Source organism: Glycine soja, chromosome 7 (genome assembly GCF_004193775.1).
Source record: "Glycine soja cultivar W05 chromosome 7, ASM419377v2, whole genome shotgun sequence".
NCBI classification, from domain to species: Eukaryota; Viridiplantae; Streptophyta; class Magnoliopsida; order Fabales; family Fabaceae; genus Glycine; species Glycine soja.
The window spans coordinates 21,570,428-21,588,696 of NC_041008.1; the positions used below are offsets into that span (position 1 = coordinate 21,570,428).

Below are 18,269 nucleotides of genomic sequence, written 5' to 3' on the forward strand. Positions count from 1 at the left end.
GCAAAATATTTTCTGTGAAGAAAATCCAAGCCGAGGCGTTTCCGTAACGTTTCCGTGGGTGATTTCGCGAAGATTTTCAACCGTTTTCAGGCGTTTCGCTAACGTTCATCGTTCACAAAAAATCACTAAAAGGGATTTTAAGGTTTTATACCTCAGTTTTTCTCACCAAGTAAAATAGGTCATTTTAAGGTCCAACGCCTTAAAAGGACCTCCTTCTAAGTAAAAAGAATCGCTTGATTCGCCTTTTAGAAAGAACTACGTAGGTCTGATTTCCTCTTCGATGGAGGGTACGTAGGAGCAAGAGCCCCGCTTTTGTCGACCTCAAAAATAAAAAAGAAATAAAAGATTAGGTACACAATTTCACACAATCCTAAAATTAAGGCTGTTGTCCTTTAGGACAAACGTGAGAGGTGCTAATACCTTCCTCAAACGTAAATACAACTCCCGAATCTGGAATATTCTTCATGACCGGTTTCCTTCGGTTTTCCCGACGTTTTCCACAAATAAACGTTGGTGGCGACTCCGCGCATTTTCCTCCTTTGGAAGATGTAACATCCCATTTTTTTTGTATATAAAATTTTAGAGAATAATAATGTTTTATAATTAAATAAATAAAGAAAAATAGTTATAATAAAATAATGGTTTGAGAGAAAATAAGAAGGGTATTTTATTATTCATTTGATGGAGAATAAAATAGAGTTTCTTTTTTTATAAAATAATAAAAATAAATAAATAAAGTAAATAATAGGTTGTGAATACCCCTAGTAATAAATAACGACATGCTAGGTCAGTTTTCAGACTGACTTCTCAGCCTCCTCTACCTACCGATTTCGTTTTTTCTCTCTTCCTCTCCCAAAACTCTCTCTTTTTCCCGCAGGCCACCAAACTTGTCTCAGAAAAATGACGATCTCAAACTTATTCACCGTTGGATCGTCATGAAATCTAAACAGCATGTTTGAAACCCATTTCCGAGCATTCTCACCGTTGGAAATTTCGATATCACGTATGAGCTAAGAGAAATACCCCTCGAATTGTAGCAATTTTATTTCCCGCAGAAACCCAGAGCTGTCTTGGTAAAACTACGATCCCGGTTTCGTTAACCGTTGGATTGTCCTAAATTTTGGATATGTTGTTTGAAATTAAGTTCCCTACTCTGTGATCGATGGGATTTACGAGATAATTTTCTTTGAGGGAGGAAAATGAATCGCATGCAGATAGTCGAAATGGAGGCTTTAATCCTTTCTCCGTTTCTCTGACGTTTGAGAACTCTATTGGAGCAGTCGGAGGAAAAACTGGAGGAATCTTAGGGAACCATTAGAGATGACGCTATCGCTGTGGGAAGACACGTGAGTCCGCTTAGAGATAAGGGATGAGTTATTCACAGTTGGGGATTAGTGAGAACATGTGTAGGGATCCTTAGATGATTAAATTGGAGTTTTATTTTGGGATGTTTGTTAAATTGCAATTTTTTCTTTATGATTATAAATAAAATATTGATGTCCTAATGAAGATTGCTTGATAAATTGTGCTCTTGATATTTGTATATTTCGACCTATGATTTTGATATAATTGTGTAATATTATTGAGGGGTTTTAATCCTCATGTTGTGATAGTCTTTTATATAAATTGTTATATTGAGGATATGAAATGATGATTCAAATTGTGAGTATGTGATGAATTGTAGAATAACATGTTGCTTTGAGATTATACTATTGTTATTGAGATTGAGTATAAGTGTAAAGTTGAACATGTGTTAATTTGTGAGATACGTGTAAACATGTGATGGTGGATTGTGACACTATGAGATGTGAAATTGTGAATGAGTTCTAGTTGTGTATAAGTGTGTAGTTAACACTTGATGTGAAATTACTTGTGTTGTAAGCTATGAATTGTACAATAACCCGACCAGCGTTATCTTGAGAAAAGCGTTGATGCGCAGTGTTAAAGAGAAAATGTAGGTTTCCTATTTAGGAACCAGTGTTAAATCGTAGCGCAATTGTGTTGAACGTGTTTAAAACACGAGTGTAAGGTCGGGGTATTGTATAATTCATAAGCAGTGTCTGCATGCAAAAATTATTTTAGGGGTTGGAGCTGAATCAGGAGGGAGAGGCCCTGATGGACTCTTCGGAGTGTAGGCCTTGGGGGTCACCGGGTTTGAGTGCTTCTTTAAGCCTATGCTAATCCCATATGGTTGGAGCATTCTCGCAAAATATCGTGACCCTGACTGGTCTCCCTATGATCTTACTTAGTGAGAGTGACCTGACAAACCCATGGTGTGGTGTGTCTTGTTATGTACTCCTAAGCGCCCCAGGGTGGTTTTTCACTGACATGGTACCACATTGCATATAGGATTGAGTCTTAGCATAACTGTTGCATATGCTTGCTAATTGATGTGTTATTATATCTTGATCGAAGTGTGGGATTCTTGTGTAATGTGATTGATGATTGAAAAGTGAATTTTGAATGACAAAGTGGTGAAGTTACGTGAGCTATGTTTAAGCAAGTGGTATTTCATTTATATGATATGTATATTTAATTGTCTTGTTTCTCTATTAGCTAGGAATGTGATAACTCACTCCCTATGAGTTGTTGTGTTTGGATCCTGTGATGATCTTGAACTTGTGTTCGGGGGAGCAGATGAATAGGTGAATGACTATGAAGAACCTCATGCTAGAGGACACGGGAACACAACGCTCTGGTAGGATGTGACATTAGGATATAGGTTCTATATTAATTGTATGAAGCTTAGACGACTTTGTTTGAGTCGAGAATACTTTATTATTTATTTGGACAAGATTGAATATGATGTAGAAGAAAATGAATGTGAGCCTTTTTCCCCTTCGAAAGACTTGTAAAAAAAATGTTTTAAAAATAATTTTAATTAATATTTGAATTTTTTTTCCTTATTAGTATATATGTGAGGGGTAGAGGGTGTCACAGAAGACGCACCCGTGAGCCCCGCCTCGCTCGCCCGCAAAAGGGTAGGTTGCGACAGTATTGTTGTATTGTATCGGATACATGTATTGTATCTATGCATCTTAAGTGTTCTTAAGACACTTATAATGTGGTAGATTATGAATGTTACTCTTGAAGACAATTAAGATAATATGGTAAATACGATGATATTTCTTCAAGCATGAATCTGGATTCTGGAGATTCCAACATCTGAATAAGATAGACATCAATTCCAAGAACAAGCCAGCTAAATGGGCCTCAGCCAATGGTTGGAGTGAAGCAGATGATGGATGGGATATAATTTCTTTGAATGAGAAATTTCAAGATAGGCACACCAAAAATAGTTTGAGACCTTGAAAGTTGAAACAAAAAGATACAATAGTACAATTGTTTAAGTTTCTTTATCTTTGTAATGGCAGCAAGACAAGGAAAATCAGAAAAACTCAATGGTGCAATTATTTTTTTTATTATTAATATGATTATATCACGAACCAGTCAGTTTCCCATTTTAGATTCAATGCTATGTGACAATCTGTTGTGGCTAAATTTCCCTTGTTTGAATGGAGGTTTTTGTTGTAAAATAAGCATAACTCACGAAATCATGGGAGATGAATGCACACTTTTTGTATTGAATGATCATCTGTTTAAATGCAGATTTATTGTAACAAAAAGAAACAATAATAAACTGACTTCCTAAATAATATCAAACCATTAACATACCACTAACATAACAATAACAAACCACTAACATAACAACTACTACAAAACAAAAAATAAATCAACTAATCCTAAAAACTTGGTCAAACAATGAATAGAAACTAACAAATTAACAGGCAACTTTGATACAAGTTCAACCGTTCTCAACATAATTTCCATGGACTTGGATGCACCACAAAATTTTCAATTTTCAGTTCAACAAAAATCAACAATGACGAAAAGTTTCTTTCAATAGCAAAGGGGAAATAACAAAATAAAATGTTGCAGTTTTCTCTTGTATGGTTTATCTTACCAAGAAAGGACGAGAAGTGACAAGATTGAAGTACACATGTCATATTTTCATCTAACAGTTAACCCAAATTGCTCAATCATGTCTAAGTCCTCACTTTTCATTTCATTCGGAAGCTTCCAATCAAAGTGCAGTACAACAAGAATGCAAGTGCTAACTCAACATTTATCAAGCAAAATGTGAGACAATTATCAGCTCTGTCATCCATTTACGATCATCACCTTGAATATACCTCCAACATCTCTAGAATTAGTTACCCTTTAAAGCTCCAATTGTATATTACATAGCAAGATGGAGGGAAATTCTAGGCAACACAACGTATAAAAAGCGAAATTTTTATAGAAATATACAAAAAAAAACAATTATATATACAAACATACATATCCCCCTATTATTTACGAAAACATACAATTTTACTATTCACAGTGTAAATTCGAGTTGGGGGTTTCAAATTTACACTGTGATTTCGAAAAAAACTTACAAAAGAACATTGAGTATTCAAGTTCCCCTAACCCGAATTCTCAATGTGGTATTTTTAAGAAATTTTTTTTTAAAAGATAAAAAATAATGAAAAAGGAAATTAATTCAAATAATAAAATTAGAGAATATATTAAAGAAGATAAGAAATTAAGAATATCTCTAAAAGCAATCTAGTTAAAGAAAAATAGTTAAAAATTTAAAAAATATCTTACCCATACTCAAGACGTTTTTCCTTTCGTCCTTACTTTTAAATTATTTTTTGTAATTTTGTCCAATGTGTCAAATACAGAACACATGCGATGATTTTTCTGTTGTCCACCCACTGTTTGGTCTCATGTCTATCAGAGATTAGGCATATACCATGTTGTAGTGTGACGTGGTTTCTCAAGTTTGGCAAAAAAAAGAGTCAACCATCTGTTGTCTCACCCTAAACAATGAAAAGTGATAATGGAAATATATTGTTTGCCTCAACTTGTGCAACTGCAACTAATTGCGTCCTTTTGTATCGTCCATAAAGCCATGTTTCATTGATTTGCACCATGAGTTTATAGAATGCAAACACATCAATGCATGCCTTGAATGACAAAAAAAGTTGACAGAATATGACCTTGTTTGGAATTGATTGGCCCGACTCGTGGTGGGACGAATAGTTGCAATGCTTGTAGATATTTGGAAAGTATGTTGTATGAATCTTCCCAATTATCATGTACCTTCTCGAGGGCTCATTGTTTTGCCAGCCATGCTTTTCGATATGTAATGGTGTGTGTAGCCAAATTCTTGTCTAATGAATGTGATGAATGTTGGAATGGTTAGTTGCTCATTTTCTTCAACCATTGCAAGGATATTTTTGCCTATGAGTTTGGAATCCATCTTATTGTAATCTTGGGAAATGGTGGACATGGCGCATGTGTGAGACCTTTCAATCATTCTAATTTCCCAAAGTTTTAAATTTTTGAGTTCTAACGCTCTAACTTTCCATTGGCACCCCTCAGCTCGACAAGACAAGACCCATGTATCATTCACACACCTCTTGTGTTTGAAATTGACATAGTTCTTAATGTACCACATTTTTACTGCATATTTGAGGTCCTCCAACTGATAGAATCGCTGACCAACATATGGCTTGTCATCCTACGATTCAGATTGTTGTGGTAGGTCCAAAAAAAGCCTATAGTCGGAGTTCTTAGGCACTTGGTTGTCACAAACATCAACGCAATTTGTATATGAACGATAGACATTTTCAGTTGTTGTCGATTGAAAAAAAAAATAGACGTCATTATCGTTGTCATTGATGTTGTTATCATCATTGATCGCTAGAATTTTGTATTCATTGTCATTGAAGTCTCCAACTACTTTATTTGGCAACCCGTTTTCAGCATGATATTGAGCAACATGAATTTGAGTAGTTGGTTGGGCATTTAGGTGGGAGGGCTCATCTAGGTTCAAAAGTTGGGGAGCCGTCACACAATAGTCTAATGATACACTAAGCAATTGTGTGTATGAGCTAATGTGTGCACCAAATTCAGTGGGTTGAAAATGGGGAATGTAACAATCATTTGTGGGCTGTAGAAGCATATATGATATGAAGTTTTGATGATGCCAAAGATGAGCACGATCCAAGTCAAGAATCAAGAAATTCAAGAAGAACGATGTACATAGTTCATAGGATCTTGAAAAGAATTCCTTAGATGATGCTGCACAACTTTGGCTGAGGAAAATATCTTACAAAAGCTTTTACGTAAAATTATGTTTTCAAAAATAAGATGTTTTCTTTCTGGTAATCGGTTACCAGAGGATGTCATCGATTACCAGTAACTAAAATGATTTCTGAAACAGTTTTACAAATTTTGAATTTGAATTTAAAACAATGTAATCGATTACACAATGCATGTAATCGATTACTAGAAGTTAAAATTGTTTGTAACAACTTTTAGAAATTTGAATTTAAATTTTAAAAGCCTATAATCGATTACAATAGTTGTATAATCGATTACTAGACACGAAAATTTCAAATTTCAAGTCTGAAGAGTCACAACTCTTCAAAACTAATTGTGTAATCGATTACCAGTAATGAATTTTTCAAAATAACTTCAAAGAGTCACAACTGTTCAAAAAATTTTTGAATGGCCATCAAAAGCCTATAAATAGGTGACTTGGGGTAGGAAATTCCTCAGAGTTTTTCTGAACAAAATTGTCTTATCCTCTCAAAACCAAATTGTCGTATCCTCTCAAAATATTCCTTAGCCAAACACTTGCATATTCAATAAGGAATCTTGAGTGATCTTCACACTGTAATATCCTTCTCTTAAAGAGAAAAATTTCTTCTTCTTATTCAAAGAGAATTGTTCAAGAGACTATGGGTCTCTTAAAGTTGTAAGGATTTCTGAACACAAGGGAAGGGTGTCCCTGTGTGGTTCAGACTTAGTAAAAGGCTTTTTACAAGATAGTGAAAATCTCAAGTGGGTTGCTTGGGGACTGGACGTAGGCACAGGGTGTGGCTGAACCAGTATAAAATCTGAGTTTGCATTCTCTCTTCTCTTAAACTTCTTTTATTTATTGTTGTTCATCTTTTGCTTTAAAGAAGCTTATTTTGAATTGTTTTTTTGAGTAATTCATATTAAGGGTGTATTGTTAATCCGAAAAGAGAATTAAATTTTAATTGGGAATAGTTTTGTATCTTAATTTAATCCCCCTTCTTAAGATAACTGAGACCACTTGTCTAACATGGGCATGCATGGGTTTAGGGTATAAGAAGATGGGCCTTCATGTTGGCTTTCATTATGGTAGTCAATGTGTTCTATTTGCTAAATTTGTGGTGATGGATTAGTTGTTTCAACATTAGTGGTAGAAAAAGGTTGTCCGTATTGTACGAACAACTCAAAGCAACTTATACATTCATGTCGGTTATAGACATCAAACATCTCATCAATATCCTCATCGTCTTTGATGGTAATTGCCTAGTAATTGAACATGTCTGATCCAACAGTTATGGGGTATCGACAAATAACCGTCGTTATGCTTTGATATCAGTTTAGGCCCATCTTTTGATGCATTTTTCTTTTTAAGGTATTCAAGGTCATGTCTCTCTTCATAGAAACAAATACATTTTTTTTGCTCTTAAATTGTTCGCCAATGTTACAATCAACTACATAAGCATCATAGTAGATTACGATAGAGACTGTTTGGTTTATGCTTGACATGGTTATACTAATGTATGTAAATAAGCTATATATTTGATAGTGACTTGAAAGTTATCTCGTGAAGGGTTTGATGCGTTATGAAGAATATGTTATGAGTCTAATTAATAATGTCATGATATGAGAATATTGTACTAATAGATCCAACGACATTCATTGCACCGACACTTTTAGCGGTTGAGATTGCATCGACAACTTCAACTACAATACCATGAACAGTGTTTGAACTGTGTCTAGGCACGAATCCTGACGTGCATTGATGTGAACCTGAGTAGGAGCGGATTGTTTGATACAAGCTACGGAGGTTTGGATGACGCCACATCCAGTGAAGGAAGATAAGTCAGGGTAGACGCCACAAGGATTACCTTGATAAGTCTGAGATTGGTTCAACAAGGAACTCAGAGAGAAACTCTCACCAAATTTTATCAAATGCCAAAAGTTTTCTTATTCAAAACGAAAACCAATACTTATAGTGTATCTGAACAAAAAGATAAAAATAGACATGGGCCTTCTAAATAGTTTGGGCCAAAATTACAATAAATAAAAATTATAACTAAAAAACATATTTAACTTGGGCCTTCAAATTAATCTGGGCCTTCAACAACAATTAATAGTCTTGATAGTGTCTCTGCCTCTGGGCCTTCATCCTTCTCCACTCGGGGGCTTTATCCTTCTCCACTTGGGCCTTCGCCCTTCTCCACTTAGGCCTTTAGCCTATATTTGGCCAATTTCAGGATTCTCATCATTCCCTCCTTCTTGGAAAACATTTTCCCTCAAATGTCCAGGATCATCACCAGGTTCAAGTACCACTTCCTTCCTTTTCTTGTTGGCTTGCTTAGTATAACTTTCATTCTTCTTTGCAATTTGCACCTTCAGTTGGTCATACAATCTTTTCACATACTCAACTTTGACCTATGCATCCTTATGCTGAGTCTCTTGGGGCTTGCTGTTGTAAGCTAGCTTGTTAGGCAATGAAGCTTCTGGAAGGAGATCAACTTGATGTTCTATGCTTCTTGAAGGTGGCAGTCCCTGAGGAATCTCCTTGGGAAAGACATCTTTAAATTCCTGCAATAAGGGTTGAACACTAGAAGAAACATAAATAGTTAACTGATTAGAATTATTACTCTCTCTCTTGTGTATCACTCCATCTCTCAAGTGTATCACTCTTCCTTTTTCTATTCCTCTGTGATGCCTCACTATTGTCTCTCTCTTGCTCTCTCTTTTCTCTCCTTCTGATTTGGTTATCACACATTTCTCTAAGGGATAGAGGTTTATGAATAATTTTCTGGTCATGGTGCTGGAAAGAAATCTTGTTGGTGAAGCCATCATGCACTGCTTTGGTGTCCTCTTCAATGTTGGCCCTCACTAGTGCCATCTCCATCTCTTTGTCCTCAACAGTCAAAATTCCTTGGGATAACCTCTGGAGTTTTTGTCGCATGGTTCTACTATAGCTAGTTGGAACATACCTCTTTCGCATAACCCTTCTCATCTCAGTCCATGTATCTATCTCCCGCCCTTCTTCTCTCTTCATCTCTCTTTGATTTTTCTTCCACCAAACAAGGACATAGTATGAGAATGTAGTTGTTGCTAACTTCACCTTCTGCTCTTCAGGATAATCATTGTATGAGAATGCATGCTGAATCTTCATCTCCTAGTCAATGTAGGCATCTGGGTCACTCCTGCCTTTAAAAGAGGATACATTGAGTTTTACTCCCTCAATTCTGTCTTGCCCCTCTATTCGGTTCGATCCATCATTGACCCTTCTGTTGCCACCATAAGGTCTCCCAGCATTTGGATTCATTTGGTGCTCTAGTCGTTCTATTCGCCTGTAGAGCACTTCATTATTACGGTTCAACAAACGTTGCATTTGTGTAGTCATCGCGTCCAGTAACAAGCGCTGAAATTCGTCCAGTTGATGATATACACCACCATTGTCACAAGCTCCTGCCATGATTAAGGAACAAAGAATTTTGCAGTAATTTAAAAAAAAATTCCGAACCTCACCACACTCTACTCACGTGTTTCTCTCTTTGATGGTAGTTCACTCGTGTTTGATGTTCTCAATATAGGCTTTTGTGTGATGTTTTCACTCTTGCCTTTTACCACTCGTGTTTCCTCTTAAGTTCTTGGATGGACCAAATTAGACAAACAAGGTAATATAAAATAAAAGGAAAGACAATATAATGATCACAGACAGATTTGATTTGGGATAACAACTTGGACTTGACTTGGATAATAATATATTAGATTGGATTTGGATAACAGATTAGCTTCAATTTGGGTAACAAATATGATAACAAATAAGATATTAGATAGGATATTAGCTAGGATAACAGATAAGATATTAGATAGGATAACAGATAAGATATTAGATAGGATAATAGATAAGATATTAGATAGGATAACAGATATGACCAGTAAACTTCAAATGCTCATAACTATTGCTACGGTTGTCCGTTTGAGGCCCACTATATATCAAAACGCTCAGAATTCAAAGGAGAATCTAGATAAGGGGATTTGGTACACGATTTTCTGCCAAAAAAAGCCTCTAACTTACTCAATTTCGTGTTCAAAGATCAAACACCACACTTTCTTTTCTTTTCTTTTTTTTTCTTGTTTTCTTCTTTTTTTTTTGAAATTTCTGCAACTTTTTTTTTAACTTGAAATAAAACTCAAACAGATTTTTTTTACACAAAGTCTGAAAGACACAAGAAACAAGAACAAAACGTGACAAGAACAAGAACAAGAACGAAACAAAGACACAAACAAGAACGCAACAAGATGCAAACAAGAAAACAATTAACAGAACAAGGACAAAACACGAACCTGGACAAATTACAAAGAAAAATAATAGGATAGGATAGAACTTGTATCAAGAGCCGAAGCTCTGATACCAGATGATGTGAACCTGAGTAGGAGCGGATCGTTTGATACAGGCTACGGAGGTTTGGATGACGCAACTTCCGGTGAAGGAAGATATGTCAGGGTAGACGCCACAAGGATTACCTTGATAAGTCTAAGATTGGTTCAACAAGGAACTCAGAGAGAAACTCTCACCAAATTTTATCAAATGCCAAAAGTTTTCTTATTCAAAACAAAAACCAATACTTATAGTGTATCTGAACAAAAAGATAAAAATAGACATGGGCCTTCTAAATAGTTTGGTCCAAAATTACAATAAATAAAAATTATAACTAAAAAACATATTTAACTTGGGCCTTCAAATTAATATGGGCCTTCAGCAACAATTAATAGTCTTGATAGTGTCTCTGCCTCTGGGCCTTCATCCTTCTCCACTTGGGCCTTTAGCCTGTATTTGGCCAATTTCAGGATTCTCATCATGCATAGTATCTATAGGATTCCTAACGCGCACAGTGTTTGAACAGTGTCTCTGCAGGGATCCTAACACGTAGTGTCTTTGCAGGATTCCTTACGTTCACAGTGTTTGAACAATGTCTCTATAGGATTCTTGACGTGCACAGTGTTTGAACAATGTCTATGTAGGATTCTTGATGCACACGGTGTTTGCATAGTACTTTGCATAGTATTTGCACAATATTCTACATAATGTTTGTACAGTATTTTGCACCCATTGCACTGACACTTCTTCATGCATATAACACTTCTTGATGCCTATAAATACTCTACATCAGCTTATTTAGAATGACGGAAAAAAATTGTTAACAACTTTCAATGTGTAAAGGGATAATGGAGCCAACAAAATTATTACGGAAACAAGACTGTCATCAATCTTCAAAGATAAAAAACATGGTAAATACAAATTAAATTACATTATAACCTTTTATTTCATAATACAATTTTTATTGTCGTGGCAATTAAAAAAATGTAACTTCGAATTTACAGGGACAACAACCAATAATCATTTCTTATTGTAATTTTGTGTCCCCTCCTCATCCTTTAATTGAGTTGTTGTTAAGTTATACTAGCTTTGTTGATGTTGCCAAATTGTGACACTTCAAAATTGGTCATCTAGTCACCGCATTTGTTGAGCGATGGAGACCAGAAACTCACACTTTTCATCTTCCTATTAGGGAATGCACAATTACACTTGAGAATGTAGAACTTAAATCGCATAACGTGGTCACTTAAACATTGTTTTAATGGTAAAAATCATAGGTTTTTTTTTCTTCTCTTGGTTGCATGCAAACATTAATTATGCGGTCACATGCATTGGTAATTGGCATTCGAGGCTGAGTAACACATGGCCTCGAGATGCGATAAAGGTCTGTGCAGTGAGCAATAATAATAGAACAACTTTAATCATTTCCACAGGCTTCGTCAGTTGCGTGTAATTGTAGTGCTACATCCTTCATTGTAATTATGCATTCCCCTAACAGGAAGAAGAAAAGTATAAGTCTCTAGTCTCCATCGCTCAACAAGTGCAGTGAGAATGATGACAACAACATCAATGACAACAACGATAATAACATCCAATTTCTTTTTCAATCAACAAATGAAAATGTCTATCATCCATATCCAAATTGTGTTGATGTTGGTGACAACCAAGTGGCTGAAAACCCTAACTATAGTTATTTTTTGGACCTACCACAACAATCCGAATCACAGGATGGCGAGCTATATGTTGGCCAGCGATTCTTTCAGTTGGAGGACCTCAAACACATAGTAAAAATGTGGCACATTAAAAACCATGTCACATTCAAACACAAGAGGTGTGCGAAGGATGCATGAGTGTCTTGTCGAGATAAGGGTTGCCAATGGAAACTTAGAGCTTCATAACGCAAAAATTTAAAACTTTGGGAAATTAGAATGATTGAAGGGCCTCACACATGTGTCATGGTCACTATTTCACAAGATTATAGTAAGATGAATTCCAAACTCAGGCAAAAATATCCTTGCAATGGCTGAAGAAAATGAACAACTGACCGTTCAAACATTCATCGCATTTATTAGACAAAAATTCGGCTACACCATTACATATGGAAAAGCATGGCTAGCTAAACAATGGGTTCTCGAGAAGGTATGTGATAATTAGGAAGAGTCATACAATATACTTCCCAAATATCTACAAGTATTGCAACTATTCGTCTTTGGCACAATTGTCAGAATTCAACCAAAACCTGCACTAGGTGATATTTCATCAACTTTTTTGGTCATTCAAGACATGCATTGATGCATTTGCATTCTGTAAACCCATGATACAAATCACTGGAACATGGCTTTATGGACCATACAAAGGGACGTTCTTAATTGCAATTACATAAGATGAGGCAAACAATAAATTTCTATTAGTATTTGTCATTGTTGATGGTGAGACAACAGATGGTTGACACATTTTTTTTTTTTTTGCAAAACTTGAGAATGCATGTCACACCACAACATGGTATATGCCTAATATCCGATAGGCATGAGTCAATCAAAAGCGCATACAAACGACCAGATAGTGGATGGACAACAATCAAGTCATCGCATATGTTCTACTTTCGAAACTTTCAACAAAATTACAAAAACATAATTTACAAGTCAGGACGAAAGGTAAATGGTCTTAAGTATGGATAAGATATTTTTTAAAATTTTAATTTATATTAATTTATTATTTAAAATTATATTAACAATTAGATTTACATTTTTTTTCAAACAATAGGATATGCCATGACCCAACCAAAGTTTTTTCGTCATTACTACCTATTACTAGAAGACAACCTGCATTACACTGCCTGGCTTGATCAAATTCTAAGGGAGAAATGGACTTAGGCATGGGGTGATGGAAAGCGGTGAGGACACATGACCACTAATTTGGCAGAGTCACTAAACTCGGTTCTAAAAAAATGAGAAATGAGTCACTGAACTCGATTCTAAAAAAATGAGAAAATTTCCAATCACTGCCTTGGTCAAAGCCACGTATGAGAAGTTGAACAAATATTTTGTTGATCGTGAGAATTAAGTTGATGCAATAATTGCCTCCAGATAAATTTATACACTCATTGCAACCAAGTTCATCAATGAAGAAGAAACTAAGTCTAACACTCACTTCGTTCAACAATATGACCACTAAATATTTGAGTTTCAAGTTGAGGAAATAGTGAATTCGAGAGAAAGGTGTTGGCATGGGAAAATTCACTGAGACTGGATCAAAGAACATGTGATTATAGGAAGCCTCAAAAGTTACACATCATATGCACATGTCATTGTTGCAAGCACATCAATATAGATGACTAGTAATATCTGCATCCAGTGTACACATTGGACTACGTGTCAAGTGTGTACAAAGTCCCATTAGCAAACATGTGTCATCATAATTATTGACCACCATATGAAGGACCACAATTATATACTAATCTATTCATGAGGAAAAAAAAAGTCGACTGAAATCAACAAGAATACAGACAAATGGATGAGAGAGAAACAGATCAACCAAAATGTTGCTCAATCTACAGACTAATAGGTCATTCAAAAAATAAGTGTATTTATCGTCTTGAAAGTTCTAATCAAGAAATTTAATTTTCTTTTTTTGTTTACTATTTATGTTATCAATGTATTTATTTTACTATATATATATAAATTACAAAAAAATTCTTTAACAAAAGTGTTTTAACTATTTTTCTTTAACTAGACTGATTTTAGAGATATTCTCAATTTATATCATCTTTAATATATTATCTAATTTTATTATTTTGAATTAATTTTATTTTTTATTATTTTTTCTTTTAAAAAAATTATGTTTTTCTTAAAAAAAACCACATCGAGAATTTGGATTGGAAGGACCCCAATTTTCAATGTTCTTTTGCAATTTTTTGTCAAAATCATAGTATAAATTCAGGATCCAAACTTACACTAGGAATAGTAAAATTGTATGTTTGTGTAAATAATAGGAAGGATATGTATGTTGTATATAATTGTTTTTTTTGTGTGTTTTTGTAAAATTTCATAAAAAGCTACCTTGAGGACTAAAGTAGATGTCAAACCCATTATTTGAGCCATTGATCCACAAAATGAAACTAAAAATATGAGAGAAAGGCTCCTCTAGTCTAGTAAAGTTTTCTTTGTTTCTCAATGACTCAAATATCAACAAATAATCGTGAAAATGTTCGTCCAAAACTACTTTTTTTAAAGCAAATATGTTTATTACTGAAAATATAAGAGGTATTTGAAGGAAAAAATTCTTTGAGCAGTTCTTACAATTTTCAAAGCTTCCTCAACAGACAGCATTGCAGCAGCAACGATTGGGTGCCCTTCTTGTAACAAAACCTTCCTAAAGAACAAGGGATGCGAGCCAAATACCTTCAATAAAATTATATATTAAATGATATGAAGGATGTACATCCACAGAAAATTAGAAATTTTATCCATCAACTGTTATGTTAATATATATATATATATATATATATATATATATATATATATAATGCAGGTAATTTTTCACAATCATATGTATGCCCATAACCATAAGAGATAAATATTCACCTGTGGAACCGCAATAAGTATAACAGACTTGTACATAAAAAGGTTGATTATATTTATGCTCTATTTGAATCTGCAAGCAGAAGTCAGAAAATGAGAAGTGAAACTTAAAGGAGGAAATGAAGAAAGAGAAAAGAGGGAAACCAGGGATTGACACCATCGCCGGAGTGAGGGTTATCAGGTTTTCTAGAAGACATTGATGTAGATTGGGATCTGTAAGCTACGAAAAGCCATGAAAAAGAAGCAGAGCAAAGAAAAATGGGAGGCAGAGATAGCTAGAGAGATCTCAGCTTGGTTGCCACTACGTTAGTAACCTAGCTCCTTGAGTTTTCTTCTCTCCCACAATTTCTGTATCTTTGAGTTCGAATTATCCCTTCAGCAAAGCAATTTCATACTTCCTTCTCTTTAGATGAAAATGAAAATGCATGAAGAATCTAATAGAATGAAGAGAAGAGGTAGCAGAAGAAGAAAGAAGTGGAAGAGGAGGTAAACATCTGTATCCGTTTATGATACCACTTTGGGAACACAGTGTTCAAGCATAATTTTGATGCAAATGATCTCCCCTTTTACAGGCTTAGCAGATCGGGAGAAACAATTCACGCTCCAAATTCAAAATTCAAATACTTGTGTACTGTAAAGCAATTTTTTTCTGCACCACATTGCACAAGCACCAAAATTGGTCAACAACAGCAATATACACTCAATTAACCTTTGTTGGTTTCGAAAAAAATGTGACCTTCCTCTGCTATATCCGTTTCAAATGTCTGCAACAAAATTGTGTTCTTTATATTTTTTCCACTTCCATGCCATAATGAATAATTGTCTTCACGTATACAATTACTTGTAAATTATTATATTTATAAATTATTTCATATGTATGTTAAGCATTTCACGATGGCTGCAATATGGTTGGCTACTGATTATGAACAGTGAGGGAAGCTAGTGTAAAAAACTCATTGTGAGCCATCCTTGGTTGCTAAAAGTAAATTAAGTTTTGAATAAATTAGAATAGCTTCAAAATAGTTTAAATGTTGACTTAATGTTATTTTTGGTATATTAGGTTTTTGAAATATATCATTTAGTCATTTTATCAATATTTCATTAGAAACATTAGTGATTTGTTAACTTTAAATTTTAAAAAAGAATCATAATGATACATTTCAAAAACATAAAAAATCATATATAATGAAACATTTAAAATTTAACGTACCAAAATAAAAAAATTATGAAACATGATGAATAAAAAATGATATTAAACATTTTAAAACAATTAACTTTAAATAGTGACGACTAAAAATCGTCATACTATCTTTATTTTATTTTTAAAAAGTAAACAATTAAAAAAATTATCATTTCTTTCAATCTCTTCCATATCCGAAAAGGTAAAACATGTAACATCACATAATCGAACAATGTCAACACATAATATTGCTAGAATCATCGAAAATTTTGACCACGTAAGGATGTTGTGGCAAAGACAAATGGGGGTGTGACAATGGTCTTTTAGGTTGATGACGAGAGGCAAAGTCACGAAAGAAGAATGAGCCCTCACCATTGTGATTGAAAATAATTGGCGAATAAAATTATTATTATTACTACAAGGAAAATCACTTTTACCTACAGTCGAAATCTATCACTAGAAGTCCAAAATCCGTAGGTAGATGTATAAAGGACTTTGTTCTACAGACATTTTTGCATCAACTTTGAGGGGTATACAGTGACAACTAATAGTCTGTCACTATAGGCTTTACCTACAGCCAAATTTAACTATCACTATAGGTAACACCTACTATTTCAAATGTGTAGGTAAAAAATATTAATTTATACCTATAATCTCTAACTATAGGTAAAAGTCAATTTACTTGTACCTATGGTCTTCTGTAGGTAAATGTCATATAATAATAATAAAACTAGTTCCTAATTACACTCTTTGTTGATTATAATTTTTAATTAAATATTCATGAGCTTATTATTATGCTGCACAAAGTTAGAGATCTGCTGCAACATGGCCTTTGAAAAGTTACAACAACCTGCTACATACAATTAAATTTTTGTTAGCCTAATTTGTGATTATTGTAACTAGATTGTGTGCTTTTTAACATATTGCAACGCTTGATCCATTGTCATTGTAAAATGATATAGCATTAGTAGTGCTATAGAAAATTTTCCAATTCACTTTGCCTTGTTTTTTAATACCATGTGCATAGTCCTTCCTAAGTGTATATTTTTGGTGCACCATGACCCTCTTTACATGGAGGGAATCATCACTAAAATGTAACAAGTTTCTAAATTTCTAAATATATAAAAGAGTTAATTCGAGTTGCTGGAAAAATAGTCAAAGTAAAAATCAAACACTTGAACATTTTGTCGCTGGCTCACACCTTCATTACCATCTAAATCATGTTCCTGAAATAACATTTTGTCGCCGGCTCGCATCTTCATTACCATCTAAATTTCAACTCACCTCTAGTTAAGATTGTTTGTAGTTTGATGATCTTTACTGGTAGAACCATTTGTAGGTACCTAAATTGAAAGAATGTTTTTTCTTTGTAAAGTATCATATCATAGTTAAATCGTTGAATAAGTAGAATTATAAATTCATACCTCTTGATCTATAGCTTCTAAGACTTGATTAATTTGTGGATCTTCTGCAAATCGTACTTTAAGCACAGCTACAAGGTTTCCAAGAAAATTCTCCAACTTTTGAATTCTATTGTTTGCATAAGAGCTTTGAGATGAACTTGCTTGATGTGGAAGCTTGCCAAGACAATGCACACGTCCTCTTTTTTCAGGTCCTTTGAATTTTGAATATATATCATTTGTCCAATTAGTAGAATCTTGAGTGCTTTGTAAATTTTGTGAACTCTCTGATTCAACCATTTTCTTTTTTAGTTCATCTTACATAAAAACACCTTATAAATTATTATCATACATCAATATCCTGAATACTTCAATATCACTAAACAAAACTCATCTCCACATTAGTTACTCCCCCTCACCCCATAACCTTCTATTAGAAAATTAAGCAAAACAAAGAAAAAGTATTGAAATAAAAATTAAAATTCTTACAATTACAATAGCAGCCTTTTCAGTAACAATGCTTCCATCTTTTCGAGTTTGAGTGTCAATATAAATTTCTGCCCTAGAAGGTTGCACTCCCTTAGCCTTTGTTGTCTAACATTAGTTAAAAA

At 34.2% G+C, this 18,269-nt stretch overlaps 1 long non-coding RNA gene across 1 annotated transcript; it reads right to left on the reverse strand.

Annotated features, from left to right (window-relative positions):
• Positions 1 to 14,533: 14,533 nt before the first annotated feature.
• Positions 14,534 to 15,694, reverse strand: LOC114417721. The gene is made up of 3 exons (XR_003667891.1): positions 15,223 to 15,694; positions 15,082 to 15,151; positions 14,534 to 14,898 (listed from the first exon to the last, which is right to left on the reverse strand). It is a non-coding gene; the product is annotated as an uncharacterized LOC114417721 (long non-coding RNA).
• Positions 15,695 to 18,269: the final 2,575 nt, after the last annotated feature.